Source organism: Talpa occidentalis, unplaced genomic scaffold (assembly GCF_014898055.3).
Source record: "Talpa occidentalis isolate TD23 unplaced genomic scaffold, MPIMG_talOcc4v2.1 talOcc4.6, whole genome shotgun sequence".
Taxonomy (NCBI): Eukaryota; Metazoa; Chordata; class Mammalia; order Eulipotyphla; family Talpidae; genus Talpa; species Talpa occidentalis.
In genome coordinates, this window is record NW_023604972.1 from 66263988 (window position 1) to 66281577 (window position 17590).

The 17590-nt window shown below is 37.9% G+C and overlaps 1 protein-coding gene across 7 annotated transcripts in view; it reads right to left on the minus strand.

The window, feature by feature from the left end:
• The window catches only part of APC (APC regulator of WNT signaling pathway), a 182081-nt gene extending 165296 nt beyond the window's left edge, over nucleotides 1-16785 (minus strand). For 5 of the 7 annotated variants that reach the window (XM_037529865.2, XM_054688100.1, XM_037529863.2 and 2 more), the window contains exon 1: nucleotides 16463-16785. The gene's annotated coding sequence lies outside the window, so the exon portion shown is untranslated. Of the gene's footprint in view, nucleotides 1-16192; nucleotides 16441-16462 lie in introns of those variants that run through there. The other 2 variants (XM_054688099.1, XM_037529861.2) reach the window with 2 other exon arrangements.
• Between the last annotated feature and the right edge of the window lie 805 nt (nucleotides 16786-17590).

Here is a 17590-nt window from a genome sequence, read left to right on the forward strand (position 1 = left end):
ACCCAGAGTGAAATGCAGCTGCCCCACCTCCAGGGAAGTCTGTGGGACTTCAAGACGCACCTTTGTAACTAAACACAGAAGGAGAAGAGATTCTGTGACAGTGACCATTAACATACTCAAAGTACCACTGTTTCACTAGCTTCTGGCATAACAGTTTTTGACTCTTTTGCATTGCCAGCTTCTGAAACTCCCAAAAGAACACACCAAAAAGATGCCAGCCAGTACCAGTGGCACAGTGTCCCAACGCATAATGCAAATTAGAAGACAGGCAGCAGGGAAAAGAAAAACTACAAGCAAAGTAGCAATGCCTCAGAAAAAAGACACACCACAAAAAAAAAAAAAAAAAAAAAAAAACCCACTGGCCAGCTTGCAACTACGGTGACTTGGAAGAACCTCTGAGCCTTCCAGAAAAAGAATTTAAAATTACCATTACGAAAAAACTGATGGAAGTCATTAAGGAAAACAACACTAAGAAGAATGAAATTGAGTCCCTAAAAATGGAAATGAAGGAAATGCAGGAAATGAAAGGGTTAACAGAAGAGCTAAAGAATGCTGGGAAAAGCAGTGATAACAAAATAGAGAAAATGGAAGAAGGAATAAACACTCTCGAAGACACAGAAATAAAAAGAAACAAAACAGAAAAGGAAAGAGAAGTACAAATGAAAAAGACTGAAGAAAGACTTCTGGAACTATCTGACTCCATGAGGAAAGGAAATATAAGTTATAGCAATCCCAGAAGGAGAATAGAGAGACCTAGGAACAGAGAAAATATTCAAGGAGATAATTGAAGAGAATTTCCCAAACATTAAGAAGGAGCTGAAAATTGATATACAAGAAGCAAGAAGAACACCAAACTTCATGATGAAAGGAAAAATACAGCAAGACACATAATAGTAAAGCTCCCAAGAATCCAAGACAAGGAAAAAATAATGAAGCTGACAAGAGAGAAGAAACAGATAACATACAAAGGAAAACCAATCAGACTGACATCAGACTTCTCCAAAGAAACACTATGGACAAGGAGAGAGTGGAGGGACATAGTCAACAGAATCCAAGAAAACAGATGCCAACCAAGAATACTTTATCCTGCAAAGCTCTCCTTCCTCTATGAAGAAAGAATAAGGACCTTCCCAGACAAACAAAAACTCTGGAATTTCATTATGACTAAACCCCCACTCCATAAAATACTACAAGGAGTTCTAAAGCCAGAACCTCAGAGGGACGAATAACAACAAAAGAAGGCCAAAAAATAAAAAAAAAGTTATTGAAAGAATAAATAAATAAAATCAAAGGAAAAACAAACACAATGGCAAATACAGATGCTAACATATCAATATTAACTCTAAATGTAAATGGACTAACTCTTCAATAAAAAGACACAGAGTTGCAGCCTGGATTAAGAAACAAAACCCAATCTTTTGCTGTCCCCAGGAAACACTTTTAGCTACAAAAATTAAAAATAAACTCAAAGTTAAAGGATGGAAAACAACCCTACAAGCAAATGGACCAAAAAAAAAAAAGCAGGAACAGCTATACTTATATCAGATAAAACAGATTTCAAACTCAAAAAGGTAAAAAGAGACCCCAACGGTCACAACATTACGATCAAGGGGACAATAATTCAAGAAGAAATACACTCATTAACATATACTCACCAAACGAAGGAGCACCAAAATATAGCAGACAATTATTGTCATCTTTGAAAACAGACATCAGAGAAAAAATACGTAGTGGGAGACTTCAACACACCACTATCAACAATGGATAAATCAACGAGACAAAAAAAAAAAGTAAAGGCACTAAAACTCTAAATAAGGATCTAGACCGCTTGGGCTCAACAGATATCTATAGAACATTAAACCCAAAAAAATCTGAGTACACATTTTTCTCAAGTGCACATGGATCATTCTCCAGGATCAATCAAATACTGGGACACAAGACAAATATCAACAGATACACCAAGATTGAAATCATACCAAGCATCTTTTCTGACCATGAAAGCATCAAACTACAAATAAACCATAAAAAGAAGGCAAGGAACTCTCCTACCTCATGGAGATTGAAACCCACACTACTGGAAGACCACTGGACTAATGAGGAGATCAAAGAAGAAATTAAAAAATTCTTTGAATTGAATGACAAGGAGGACACCAATTTCCTAAATGTATGGGATGCAGCAAAAGCAGTAATAAGAGGAAAATATATAGCAAGAAGCTCACATCAAGAAACAAGAAAGAACTCAAAGAAACAACCTAATCGCGAAGCTCAAAGAACTAGAAAAAGAACAATAACAAAAAACCCAAAACCAGTAGAAGAAAAGAAATAATAAAAACCAAAGCAGAAATAAATGAAATTGAAACTAAAAAAAAATCCAAAAGATCAATGAAACCAAGGGTTGGTTCTTCGAAAAAATCAATAAAATAGACAAACCCCTAGCTAGGCTCACAAAGGAAAAAAGGAAGAAAGCACAAATAATCAGGATCACAAATGAAAGAGGAGAAATCACAACTGACATGGCAGAAATCAAAAGAATAATCAGAAATTACTATGAACAGTAATATGGAAACAAGTTCAAAAATTTAGAGAAGATGGAGAAATTCCTTCAACTCTACGATCACCCAAAGCTAGATAAAGAAGAAATAGAACACCTAAACAGACCAATAACAAACAGCGAAATTGAAATGGTAATCAAAAACCTTCCCAAAAACAAAAGCCCAGGACCTGATGGATTTACAAATGAATTCTACCAAACGTTCAGAAACTAATTAGTGCCTATCCTTCACAAACTCTTCCAAAAAATTGAGAAGGAAGGGATAATACCAAACATGTTCTATGAAGCCAACATCACACTAATACCAAAACCGAACAAGGACAGTACAAAAAAGGAAAACTACAGGCCAATCTCGCAAATGAACTCTGATGCAAAAATCCTCAATAAAATTTTAGCTATCAGAATCCAACAGTGTATCCATAAGATAATTCACCACGACCAAGTAGGATTCATTCCAGGAACACAAGGATGGTTCAACATCCGAAAATCAATCAACGTTATCCAAAACATCAACAAAAAGAAATATAAAAACTATGATAATATCAACAGATGCCGAGAAAGCTTTCGACAAAGTGCAACACCCATTCATGATAAAAGCCCTTGAAATTCTTGGGATACAAGGAACATACCTCAACATCATTAAGGCCATATATGACAAGCCAACAGCCAGTATCATTCTCAGTGGTGAAAAGCTGAAAGCATTCCCTTTAAGATCTGGGACAAGACAAGGATGTCCACTCTCACCACTGCTTTTCAATATAATACCGGAAGCCCTAGTCAGAGCAATAAGACAAGAGAAAGACATACAAGAAATCCAAATAGGAAAAGAAGAAGTCAAACTATCACTATTTGCAGATGATAACATACATAGAGAACCCCAAAAACTCCACAGAAAAACTAATTCAACTAATCAATCAGTTCAGTAAAGTGGCAGGATACAAAATCAACATACAAAAGTCAGCAGCCTTCCTATATACAAACAATATATCTGAAGAAGAAATCAAGAAAACCATCCCTTTTATTATCAAAACAAAAAAAAATCAAATACTTGGGAATAAATCTAACAAAAAAGGTAAAGGACCTATACAAAAAAAATTATAAAACACTATTAAAAGAAATAGAAGACGACACAAAGAAATGGAAAGACATCCCCTGCTCATGGATTGGAAGAATTAACATCATCAAAATGTCCATCCTACCAAATGCAATAAACAGATTTAATGCTATTCCAATAAAAATTTCAATGTCATTCTTTAAAGAAATAGAACAATTATTGATGAAATTCATATGGAATCACCAAAAACCCTGAATAGCCAAAGCTCTCCTGACAAAAAAAAGAAGGGAATGGAGGCACCACACTCCCAGACTTCAAACTATACTACAAAGCCATAATCATCAAAAACTGCATGGTTTTGGAACAAGAACAGACACACAGACCAATGGAATCCAATAGAAAATCCAGAAATAAACCCATAGATCTTTGTCAACTAATCTTTGACAAAGGAGCAAAGAATATGCATTGGAGCAAAGAAAGTTTGTTCAATAAATGGTGCTGGGAAAACTGGGTCGCTACATGCAAAAGAATGAAGCTTGACTACAACCTCACACCATGCACAAAAACCAACTCAAAATGGATTAAAGAACTAAACATAAGACCTGAAACCATAAAATACATAGAAGGAAATATAGGCGAAACACTACATGATATGCACATCAAAGACATCTTTACAGACACATCACCCAAAGCAGTGATAGTGAAGGCAAAGATAAGCAGCTGGACTACATCAAATTAAAGAGCTTCTGTGCAGCAAAAAAGACAATAACCAAAACAAAGAGAAATCCCACGGACTGGAAGAACTTTTTTGCACATGACACTAATGATAAAGGACTGATCACAAAAATCTGCAAGGAGCTGATAAGACTCAACAACAACAAAAAAAATAATCCAGTCAAAAAATGGGCAGAAGAGCTAAAAAGAAACTTCTCTGAAGAGGAAATCCAAATGGCCAACAGGCATATGAAAAAATGTTCAACATCACTTGTCATCAGGGAAATGCAAATCAAAACTACAATGAAATACCATCTTACACCAGTGAGAATGGCACATATTAAAAACACCAGCAACAACAAATGTTGGGGAGGTTGCGGAGAAAAAGGAACTCTCCCGCACTGTTGGTGGGAGTGCAAACTGGTCCAACCACTATGGAGAGCTGTGTGGAGATTTCTGACCTACTAAACATAGAGCTTCCATATGATCCAGCAATTCCACTCCTAAGTATTTACCCAAAGGACACAGAAACATCCATTCCAAAGAGCACCTGCACGCCTATGTTTACAGCAGCACTATTTACAATAGCTAAGTTTTGGAAACAACTCAAATGCCCAAAAATAGATGACTGGATCAAGAAGATGTGGTACATATATACCATGGAATATTACTCAGCATTCAAAAAAGATAAACACATGCAATTTGTGGCAACATTGATGGAGCTGGAAGGGATCATGCTCAGCAAAATAAGCCAGAAAGAAAAAGAAAAATACCAGATGGTCTCACTCATAGCAGAAGTCTAGACAACTTAAATAAGAGACCATGAAAAAGAATAAGTATGAGAAAGAAAATTTCCAAATCAACAAACAACTATGAACCAGAGACACTCTATGGGGGGTTGGGGGCGGCGAAAGGAGGGATTGGGGTCAAAATAAAGGGGCTGCAATTGTATGGGGAATATAAAAATAAAATTTATTATTTAAAAAAAAAAACAAACCAATATTTGTTTCCCCACCCACCCCCTCAGGTGTAATCCCTGGAGAGTATTCTTCACCAATACACCTGTGCACCATCACCTTAGTCTCCTGTGCTCCTCCCTCCCTCCCTCTGATCCCTCTCTTTCCTCCTCCCCTGCAGTACGTCTCTGATTTTTAATTGTCCATTTTTGCTTTGTTGTGTTTTGTACTGTTATTATTTTTTTACCCAGATGTCTTATTTGGTTCCCCTATATTCCTGCTATAAATGAAACCATCCGATATTTTTCTTTTTCCTTCTGGCTTATTTCACTGAGCATAATTCCTTCTAGTTCCATCCACGTTGCTGCAAATGGCATGAGTTTATCTTTGATTGTCCCAGCACCATTTTTAGAATAAACTTTCCTTTCTCCAATGTATACTCTTGGCTCTCTTTTTATAAATTAAGTGTCCACATAAGTGAGGATTTATTTCTGGACTCTCAATTTTATTTATTGATCTTTTCACTCCAATACCTTATTGGCCTGTTTATCACATTGGGTAAGACAGCCATTAAGACATTAATTCTCCCAATCCACAAGCAAGGAATATTTTTCCATTTTTTGCATCTTCTATTTCTTTTAATAGGTATTCATAGTATGGATCTTTCACCTTCTTTGTTAGTATTATTCCCTGATATTTAATTCTTTTTGGTGCCACTGTAAATGGGAACATTTTCTTGATTTCCTTCTTTTCTAGCTCATTGTGTAAAGGAACACAACTGACTTATATATATTGATTTTGTAATCTGCTACTTCACTGTACTACTTTATTGTTTCTAATTATATTTTGGTGGAGACTTTGGTATTTTCTATGAATATTATGTCATTTGCAAGGAGTGACAGTTTTACTTTTTTCCAATTTGGATTCCTTTTATATCATCTTCTTCCTTAAATGATCTAGCTATAACTTTCAAAACTATGCTGAATAATAGTGGTGAAAGTGGGCATTTTTGTCTACTGCCTAATCTTAGATTAAAAGCTTTCAGTTTTTCACCATTTGGGATCTGTCTCCAAAAGCAAGGGGGAACAAAAGCAAAAATAGACAAATGAAACTACATCAAACTAAAAAACTTCTGCTTATCAAAAGAAACTTAATACTAAAACTGAAAGAGCACCCTATTGATTGGGAGAAAATATATGCATATTAAACATTTGACAAGGGGCTGATATAAAGGATCTACAAAGAACTCTTACAACTCAACCAAAACAACAAAATAAAGAAATTCAATCAAAAAAAGGGCAGAAGAGTTAAATAGACACTTTTCCAAAAAAGACTGAGAGCCAAGAGGCACATGGAAAAATGCTCATCATCACTTATCATCATGTAAATGTCAATCAAAACCACAATGAGAGACCATCTTACACCTGTGAGAATAGCCCACATCAACAAGACAAGAAACAACAGGTGTAGAAAAGACGTTAAAAAAAAAGGAACCCTCATAGTAGACCAGTAGGCTGCTCTACTCCCTATAGAAACTAGTATAGAGGTTTAGCAAAACTTTAAAAATAGACCCAGCATATGAGCCACAAATTCCACTCCTAGGTATCTAATCAAAGGACCCAAAAACACTTATTTGAGGAACATACCTGTGTTCACTGCAGCACTATTTACAATAGCCACGTTATGAAAACAACCAGAGTACCCCAAAACAGATGAGTGAATAATTAAGATGTGGTATATATAATCAATGAAATCAATTCATATATTTAAAAAAAAGATGAAATCTTGTCATTTTCACAACATGTATGAAACTGAAAGGGATTATGCTAAGTGAAATAAGACAGAGGAAGACAAACACCAATGATTTCATTCATATTAGAAACAGAAAGAAAACAAAAGAACAGAAAAAATAAACCAAAAATGTCCTTGATATCTGACTGTAGAACTGAACTACCAAAAGGGAAGGTTGGAGGTGGGGAACAAATGAAGGAGAGGGTCCAATGTACTGAGGTGGATTATGGATGCCTAAATGGTAGGTCTGGTGTGGTGACATACATGTGAAGGGGTATAAACCTATAAATTACATACAGCATTGTAGACCAATATTACCTCAATAAAAACCAATAAATATAATACAGTAGAAAAGTGAAGGAATTATAACAAGAATTTTCAACTTTATTTCTTTTAGAGGAGAGAAAAAAAGAATCAAGTAAATAAATGTAAGAATTCTAGGTTTCCTTATAAAAGAACTGTTTTGTATTTTGTTGATTTGTTAATGTAATCAAAGTAATGGATGGCATTTCATTCTAAGAGATGTAATTAATAATAAGTCACATGTCATAAAACTGGACATATTGGTACATTACAGTAAACTTTCAATGCCCCTCCAACTATAGAGAATGTCTATTTGTATAAAGACTACTATAGTTTGCACAGTAGGATTTCTAGCCTATGCATCTGACCTCCTATTTAATCTGTTAATTTCAGAAATCAAGTGCTAATCATTCATATACAATTTTAAATAGGGTAAAGGATTCAAATTCATATTCTGTTCCTGAGATTAAACCCAAAATACATTCAAAATAAAATTTTAAAAATTATCCACACACCATGGATTATTTGAAATGAGCCTCACTGCCAACAAAAATACCAAAGGACAAATTTGTTTGCAGTCCCTCCTCAGTTCAGTGCATCCTCTCTCTCTCTGTCCACATATCCACCTCAAAAACATTCACATTATAGTAGTCTTTCTGCTTACATGAAAGACAATTCCTATCCCTATCCCAATCCCAATGTACTATCCATACCAAAGTATTTCTGACTTCTCTGGTCAAAATATCTTCTGCCCCTTGCCCTTGGGGGGTGGGGGGGTAACCGACATAACACATGCTCAAGTATTAAAAGACAGACACAGGCTTAATGTTTACCTTTACTAGGTATCTCATCTGTACATCAAAGGAATAAGGAATGTAGAAGTTTTCCTGGAAAAAAATCAAACCATTTTTGTACTTCTGCATGTAGAAACAGACTTGGCATTTAGACCAATTATCCTCCTTGAAGTTAACTTTAAAAGTTATACAAAATATAACTTTTTGCTTGGAACTGAAAACCATAAAAAGTGATGTGGTAGACTTAAAAAATAATAAGTAAACATTCTAATACTGAAGAATAAAATAACATAAATTAAGAACTCATAGGTAACAAAAGATTAGATATTGGTGAAAAAATCTGAACTTTCAAGACAGGTCAGACTAAAAGATCTACTAAGACAAGAGGCCAAAAATAAGGAACAGAAAAGAGAGTAAGACAGAACAAGGTCTAATACATTAAACTGGAGTATCAAAAGGGCAGGGGAAAGAATATGACCCAAGGAAATATTTTCAAAAATATTTATAAATAATACAGATGAAAACAGACAAAACCCATATATTCAAGAATAACAAAGAATCCAATACCTAATTACAACATAATGAAACAAGAGAAAATCAAAGATAAATGTAAAAACCTTAAAAGCTGCCAAAAGAAAATGACAGATTAGTTTTAAAGGAGAGAGAGATACAAAATTTTAACAGCAATAGAATGTGCTAAAATAAACTAATTGGTAACTTAGAATGCTGTGCCTAGCATAAATATGAAGGGGAAATTAAAATAAGACATTTTCAGGCAGACTAAAGGAATTTCTATAGGGTGTACTTTAGATTCTTCAAGATCAATGGAAATAACTCTAAGTAAAAGATCATAGCAAATGAAAGACCATGGTGAATACAAACATGAACCTAAAGAAAATACTGACACGAGACAGTAACACCAGGTTGCTCATGTCAAAAGACTTGGGAGTCATCCTTTACTTCTCTTCCCTCACATTCCACATCTAATCCACCAATAAATTCTAAAAAATCTACTTTCTAAATATATCACAAATCTGACCACTTCTTTGTTTCTCCACCACCATCATGTTCAAGCACCACATTTCCAACCTAGAAAACTAAGATTCTCCTAACAGGTTTCTCCTACTTCCATTCTTGCCCTATACTATCAACTTTCTACACATTGACAGAACAATCCTCTCGGGGGAAAAAAACCCAAATTTGGCTATTTTATGTTTAGAACCTTTCAAAAGTTTCCATCTCAATCAAAGAAAATCTAGTCTTTAACATTCAATAAGCCCTATTTGTTCTAGCCTCAGCCCACTTGTCCAATACCCTCCATTCCTCCTTCCCCATCTATTGGCACTCCCTGTTCTTTCAGCATGCCAAACACACCTGAGAAGTTACTGCTCCCTTGATCCTAACATTCCCTCTCCCAGACAGTTACACAGCTTCTCCCATCACTACATTCAGGCCTCTCAATTCATAGGACTTATCAAAAGCCTTTTCCTTACCAACCTATCTAAAGTAGCATCTTATTACAATTTATCTCTTGAATCCATTTTATTTTACTCCAAAGTCTATTAACTGCCTGATGTATGTGTGCACGTGCCCGTGTGTGTATCCTCCAGTGAGTTTTCTGATGTTGTCCCTCATATTTAAACTCATTCTCAACATATTATGTGCACACAGATCCTCAAAAATATTTGTTGCATGAAAAAATGATGACAAAACACTACAAAAATTCATAACTTCCAAATAAATTCATATTCTATTAATCACAAAAAGATCATGTACATGCTTTAGTGGAAGAAGGGATACAATGTATATAATTCAGAAGAAATGACCCTTATATTTCTCTTTTTTCCCCCACACCCTTCTTCCTTGTGGCATTCATTAATTTTTTCCATATACAGTTGTGTACCACTAAGGCAGAAAAGTATTTTGGACATTAAGAATACAAAAAATAGGGCCTCCCCAGTGGTGGAGCGGTTGAGTGCTGGGTTGCAAAGCTGCCCGCAGCTTCTGCAAAACCGGTTCGATCCCTGGCCACCAGGTGAGGGTCCCACATGGCACCAGACCTCTCCTGCCGCCCGCTGCTCCCCTCAGCAGTGTACTTCATCAGTCTGCCTGCTCTGCTCTGCTTTCCACTCTGCCTCTGGTGAATTCTCTCACCCTCCTGCGCTTCTGACTGTACCCAGTGCTTGTATAAATAAATAAATTTTAAAAATCTTAAAAAAAAAATACAAAGATAATTAAGACAAAGAAATACATGGGTTAGGGCCTCCCCGGTGGCGCAGCAGTTGAGCGCTGGGTTGCGAAGCTGCCCGCGGCCTCTGTGGCGCCGGTTCGATCCCCGGCTGCTTCCCGGCCACCGGCGGAGGATCCCACATGGCGCGCAGACCTCTCCTGCCGCCCGCTGCTCCCCTCAGCAGTGTACTTCGGTCCTTCTGCCTGCTCTGCTCCCCGCTCTGGCTCTGGTGAATTCTTTCACCCTCCCGCGCTTCTGACTGTACCCAGTGCATGTATAAACAAAACAAACAAACAAACAAAATAAATAAATAAAACATGCCTCTATTAAAAAAAAATAAAAAGATTTAAAAAAAAAAAAATACATGGAATATAAAAATATATACACATTATGGAATACTACTCATCTATGAAAAAGAACATGAAATCCTGCCAATCACAACATAGAAGACATAAAAGCTGCTGTGTTAAGTGAAGTAAGACAGAAAGGGAACACCATCTGATTTCACTTATATGTGGTTTACAGAGAAACCCAATAAATGAACTAAATAAAACCAAACTTTCTGACAGTAAGATCAATTAGTGATTACCAGAAGGGAAAGAATGGGTCAATCATGTAAAAGGGGTCAATTGTATGGCAAAGAACAAATTGGACTTTTAATCGTTGATGAGTATATCTACATGTTGATTTTTTAGTGATGCACACCTGAAACTTACATAATGTTACAAAAAATTTTAATTAAATTATATTGCAATGTAATAAAAGTTAACACCCGAAGAGTGTGGCATGTAACACGTACAAAGACTATAAAATTGTACCAGGATAGAACTAATCAACTCTTTAGGGGATGGTTGTTTAGGGAAGATTACAGCAGTGACAATATGCAACAGATACTTGTAAAATTAAATGGAAAAGATAGTCTTCATTTTACTTATATATGCAATGAGGTTATTAAGTCAAAGTATTACGCTGATTTGCTACCATGAGATAAAGTAGTCTGAAATGAAACCAAAACAAGGGAAATGACAGAGCAAAATGATCACAGAGAAACTGAACCAAGTCCTTGATGACTTCATGTGAGCCGCTGTATGAAACCTTAGCTGAAGTTTAACTCTAAGATCTAATCATTCCCTTTATTGTGTAAGTCAGCTTCAATTTACTTTTCTGTTGCTTTGCAATGTAAGAACACAGATGAATCTCACAAAACCCTTTCAAAAAGCAAGGGTTACATCAGTGTGGAGGGGCATTACTGGCATTTTTGAAGAAACTGTGCTTTGTTTGCTTGTGGGCAAACATCACAAGACACTTAGTGGACCTGAGCTCTAAGCACTGTCAGTAGAGCCACACAATCACTATGACAACCAAAAACCATATATTTCCAAATGCCTCCCAGCCCCAAGAGGAAAAACAATCTATTTCATAACAGTTGTTACATGTACCCTCTTCTCAGTCACTTCACCAGGTATGCTTAAATCAATGTTAAAGGAACTGGACACTCAAATACTCTAATTTTACGGGATAATCCATTTTAATCAGTCACCTATGACTATCTAAATATTTTGCCAAAACCCTATGCATAGCTTATATCAACTTTTGGGGTAAGCAGTATACTAATATTATCTGAAAATTCTATTTAAACTAACTTCTCCATACAACACTGTGGAGATATGTCACTGAAACTGTTAGTGACCTTCTTTTCCACCATTCACCTAACTTCTGCATAGGCTGAAATATCAGACAATGTACTGGTTTTTCCAGTGCTCTTGCAACTAGGGCATGTGCACACAAGAATAAACATCTGAGTTAGTGCTTCTATGAAAAATTTGCTTGCTTAATGAAGAGACAGTTGGGCAAATTTCATCATCTTTGTTGGCTATATGAAAATGTGATGGCTAATACCACAAAATAAAAAGCCTGAGCCCAAAGGTCCACACACTGACAATAAAGACAGAAAGCACCTGGATTCCTGGTAACATCAATGTTCGGCTCAATTAACTATGGAATCCAACTATGGGCTCCTTTTATGTGACATTTTAGTCTGGTATAAGACGTACTCAAGAACTAACAAGTGACTGAAATTGGTAAAAGAACCAAGATAACTGCAAAGTTTCAAAACTAGGTAGCTTAGAGAAAGGTGGTTAGAAAAGAGAAATTAGGAGAAAGTGTGTTTATGCACATGTAAACACACATGGTGAATGGTAGAAGATTACTGATGCTTTGGTGGTGGATGTGATGTGGTAACATACATTTGAAAGTTGTGAACTTATGCCCTGAAAACATATACAGTTTCATAAATCAACATTTCCTCAATACACATAATTTTAAAAAAATAAAATAAATCAAATGTATTCAGTTTGTGTGCGTTAAAGCTTATAGCAGGTATATTTAAGATTGAGATATACAGTAAGCAGTGCTAGTAGGAAGCAGAATTACAAAACTAAAAAACATTTACACAGAAAAGATAATTATATCATTAAAAGAAGGATATGATGACCAAGAGAACAAAGTAAAAAGTTTAGAGAAACTTAAGGACAGTGGTAACCTCCCCAGCATCTATTATACCTCTTCCTCATTTCAGATGTGATTCATCCACTGGTTAGGTCAACAGGAATAATTCTATCTCTCTTGACAAGGATATTGTGACAGACTTAGAAGCATGATCTCCATTTGTTCAATCTGAGTAGAGGGCAGGCTTTTTGGGAAAAGTCTAGGAGATGGGAAGCCTCCTCTCTCCCTTTGAGAGTAAAAGAAGGCTCAGTGCTGATAACAACCCCTTTACTAGGAGGGCAGTCTGGGAAGGAAGCCCAAACAGGAGGACAAGGTTGGGAGAGTAACAAAAAAATAGAACATCAGTCCTGATGACATGAGCCTCTGAACAAATTACTAGTAGTCAATTTTATCTATGCACTTGCCAATTCCATAAACCAATATATTTTTTGTTTTAAATCTAGTTTGCATCCTCAATGAAGTAGGGAATGGCGATTAAAGGACAAAATGAAGACAGTGCAGGCAATGTAATGTTTTCAGAGAAGCAGGAGCATCTGGAAGTATGATGCAGAAGAGCCAAGAATTCAGATAATTCTATTACTACAGTATAAAGTATATTTCACGAATGGTTTAAGGAAAACAATGGTGACTGTAGAAAGATGATTAGATTTATTGATTAGAAAGTCACAGGTGAATTCTAAAATACAGTGCTGAAATGGTAAACAAGGAGTGCAAAGAAAAAAATAGCTTTTGTGAGAACTCCTCAATGACCCAGACCCTTGGAGAAACTTTAACATTAAGTGAAATATTAAGACTCTGAGGTAAAATAACTTTCTATTGCTACAGAACAGAGTCTGAGTTGTAACTTGCCCACAGTCTCATAGCCACTAAGTGGTTTTAATAATAAACTTTAAACTTATGGGCCTCCCCTGGTGGCGCAGGTGGTTGAGTGCAGCGCTGTGAAGCTGTGCAGCCTCTGCAGCGCTGGTTTGATCCCGGAGAGCCAGCGAGGGTCCCACTCGGCGCGACAGACTTCTCCTGTTGTGCCCGCTGCTCCCCTCAGCAGTGTATTTCACTCAGTCTGCCTATTCTGTTCCCCACTCTGTCTCTGGTGAATCCTCTCACCCTTCCGCGCATCTGTCCTGTACCCCGGTTCTTGTATAAATAAATCAATCAATCTTTAAAAAAATAAAATAAGATAAACTTCAAACTTAGATTTATCTGGCTCAAAAGTCGATGGTCTTCCTTCTATAGCAGGCTCTTGGGTAAAATAATGATTCTTTAAAGAAAAGAATAAAAAAATAAGTGGCATGGCAGGCTCAAGATACAGATTTATTTACTTGAATTGCACAGCACACACCCCTGGAAAAGACAGATAAAAAGACAGATAAAAGACAGATGCATATATGAAGTCTAGAGAGGGGAGACTGAAGGTGGAGTGATGAAGAGTTTTAGTGGAAGAAAGATGGAGAGGAATAATCATGGACAAACGGAAGGGCTGCTCTTGAAAAAAAGGAAGAAAATGTTTTCTTCTGAAGTATGAGTAAATAAGAAAATGATACTGAGTTGGAAAAGAGGGAAGTAGAGAGAGGATGGCTATCTCTGATTGAGATTTTTCTATCAACTTCTTAAGCTCTGCTATAAAATCCTTTAGGAAATGACACAAAATGGAGACAATCAACACTAAAGAGAACACAGAATTATCATCTGGTATGAAACTAATATCCTTACATAACTTCAGAATTTCAGGGTTCAAACTGACAGTGATGAGGTTTATTCAGGATTGGAATAGAAAGGTAGAGCTACAAAAAGTGAAGCATTTTAGGGCATGAATGTGAACTTAAAAATTGATAATCACGGGTAGTGGTTACATAGGGAGGCAAATATAATCTGCAGTAGGTTGAGGGTTTGGATGAATAGAGATAAGAGGTGTTCATAAAAAGAGGGTGAGAGAGAAAACCAGTTCCATTCGAGTAGAAGAGAAAGATTTTATGAGTTTGTGATTAAAGAAGTCTTCTGACACCATGCTTCAAATTATTTTGCCAGAAGCAGTGCTTCATTGCCCTTACCTCCTACTATTCCTTCAGTCTAAAGAAGTGAGAGACAACTTGCTCTAAAAACATGCAGTCCTTGGTTGCAGAAACATGAAGACTAGTAACGAATGAATGAACTAACCATACAGAGGGCAAACAAAAATATCTCCTCTTCTTTCACACTGAATAATACTCTCTCCTAAATAAAAATAAATAAAAAAACAAAAGTCTATAGCAAAGGGAAAACATTATGTGTCACGAGGCAGGATGAAAAGTAAACTAACAGACCAATTATATCATACATGTTAACAAGTTTTAGTTACAATTCCAAAAGGGCTAGGACGGTTTGTGCTTTGGTGACTTCGGAAGGCATGTAGACAGCACCCAGCTTCAATAAATGATTTGACTCCATACAATGATAATAAAAAAGGCCCACCCATAAAGGACAAGTTACCATTTACATTATAATGCCACTTTTACAATTTAGGAGGTCTTGACACATTATCCAACTATAGAACAAGACAAGAGAATCAGCCAAGGCAACTTCCTCCACTACCACCTCGATTCTGAAATTTGCACTCACAAAACTCTAGTAAGGGGTTATTTAGGACCGTTTCTGATACCATTAATTCTGACTTCCCCATGCCAGTAATAAAGGAGGGATACCTGACTGGCACAGCCTAAATTTTATAGAAAATAGTAAGGACAAGAAATTTGAGACGTTTTAGTTTAAAAACCTTCACTCCACCTTAGTCCTTAATAAATAAAACAAAGGCGTGTATAAAAGGGGATTCTAAAGCTTCACTGGCAATTTAACACTAAATAGACGAATAAATCACGTATCCTTTCTTGTGCCATTACATGATATCTTACATTTCTAAGGTCGTTTTTTAAAATGAGCACTAATGATTTTTTCACTGGAATCTTTCATCTAAAAAACACGCCTCCGCATCAAAATTTCAAAGACCACAGATTTACGATAGTAAAAAAGAGATTAATTTAGGTGGGCCATCACTGGCTATCACAGACACCATCCTCTATTTTGCTGGAGTTACATGGGCCAAAGAGTTAAATTCCCCCAAACCACCCCAATTTCCCGCGGGACTGATTCTCTCCGTAAGTGAACAAAACTGACTTTCAAGCCTTTTCTTTGTAATTCTACATTGCAGGCTCTCCGGTAATCTCCCCAAACAGTCAAAAACTTATAAAGAAAGCACGAAGGTACGAAACGAAGATGGGGAGGCGACTAAAATACTAAGAGCGGCGGCGACCCACCCACCTCACGCGAAAGGGAAACCGCTCCTAGGGCGCAGCTCCATCAGAAGGCAGAAAAGGTACGGAGGGTAGCAGACGTCGTGAACCCCACCACTCGGGCTTGCACAGCCGGGAACCAACTGGAGGCCTGGAACCAGCGGTAGGGAGCGGTGGGGCGCGGAGACAAGGAAGCCTCACGGTTCGGTCCAGCCCACCAGGGTCCCGGGCGGCGGCGGGGCGAAGCTGAGGAAGCTCTGCCGGCCAAGGAGACGCCGGGGCTTGCAGCCTCACTCACCTGCCAGACGCTCGCCCCGCGGCCAGAAACACGGGCTCAGCCCGGGCGCTTCCTCTCCGGCGGACACTGCCCCCGCCACCGCGGGACCAGAGTAGAGGGGTGCTATAGAGGTCGGCAAAGCGGTGACCGGACACGGATCCAGGCTGGCAACTCCGTCCTCCACCTTCCTCACCAATAGTCGACAGCGCCTCCTGGGAACAGCATCGCCCCAGCCTCGGCCCGCTGCTCCGGGCCTTCGTCCGCAGATCCCCACGGCCCCGGGCGGGCTTCCGGCGGCCACACTCCGCCCCCTCGCTACTTGGCCGCCGCCATCTTGTTGGAGGCAGGAAGAACGCAGTACGCAGGCGCTCTCGGGGACCGCCGCTGTCCCCGGATCCCGCGACGAGCGTACGGTGTTGCGCAGGCGCATTGACTGCTGCGGTCCGTGGCCAGCACCGTTGCTTCTCGGGAAACAAAATCACGGATCCGTGGAGTCTTTCCTGCCCTGTGCTGCAGCCGATTTAATAGACCCTTCAGCGCACTCTAGAGTCAGTTGATCTGCACACCTCTGTCTGCCGTGCTAGGTGCAGGTGCTGGGTTAGGCACTGTTGACAGAAAGATTACTAAAACTTTACTTCAGCCTAAATCTAGGGAAGATGGAAATGAAAAAGTTACCTGCTCACCACCCAGCCACCTTCTCATCCCCCCCTTTTTATTTAAAAAGAAATTCTCCCTGTTTGTCTCCTGGTTTGATCAGGGTTTTTTTCCCCCCCTTTTTTTTTTCTTTTTTAACTTTATATTACCGCTCTCGCTTCATTCAACATTAATTCTGCCAATAATATTTGTGGTTCTATTATGTACTGTGTACTGTTTCAGGTTCTAGGTTTCTAGCTGTAAAGAGTATAAACTCATGGACTTTACATTCTAATGGAAAACAGTAGACAGTAAAAGACTAAAATAAATCAAAATAATGTTTGACAATAAGTAAGAGGCAGTGATTAGAGATTTCTCTCCAGAGATAACGTTTTACTTGAGGACTGACTGGCCAATAGCTGCGAGAAGACCTAGGGACAGAGCCTTCCAGACACAGGTAATAGCAAAAGCAGGGGCCTAAGATGGGAATGAGTCTAGCATTGGAGAGGGATAAAT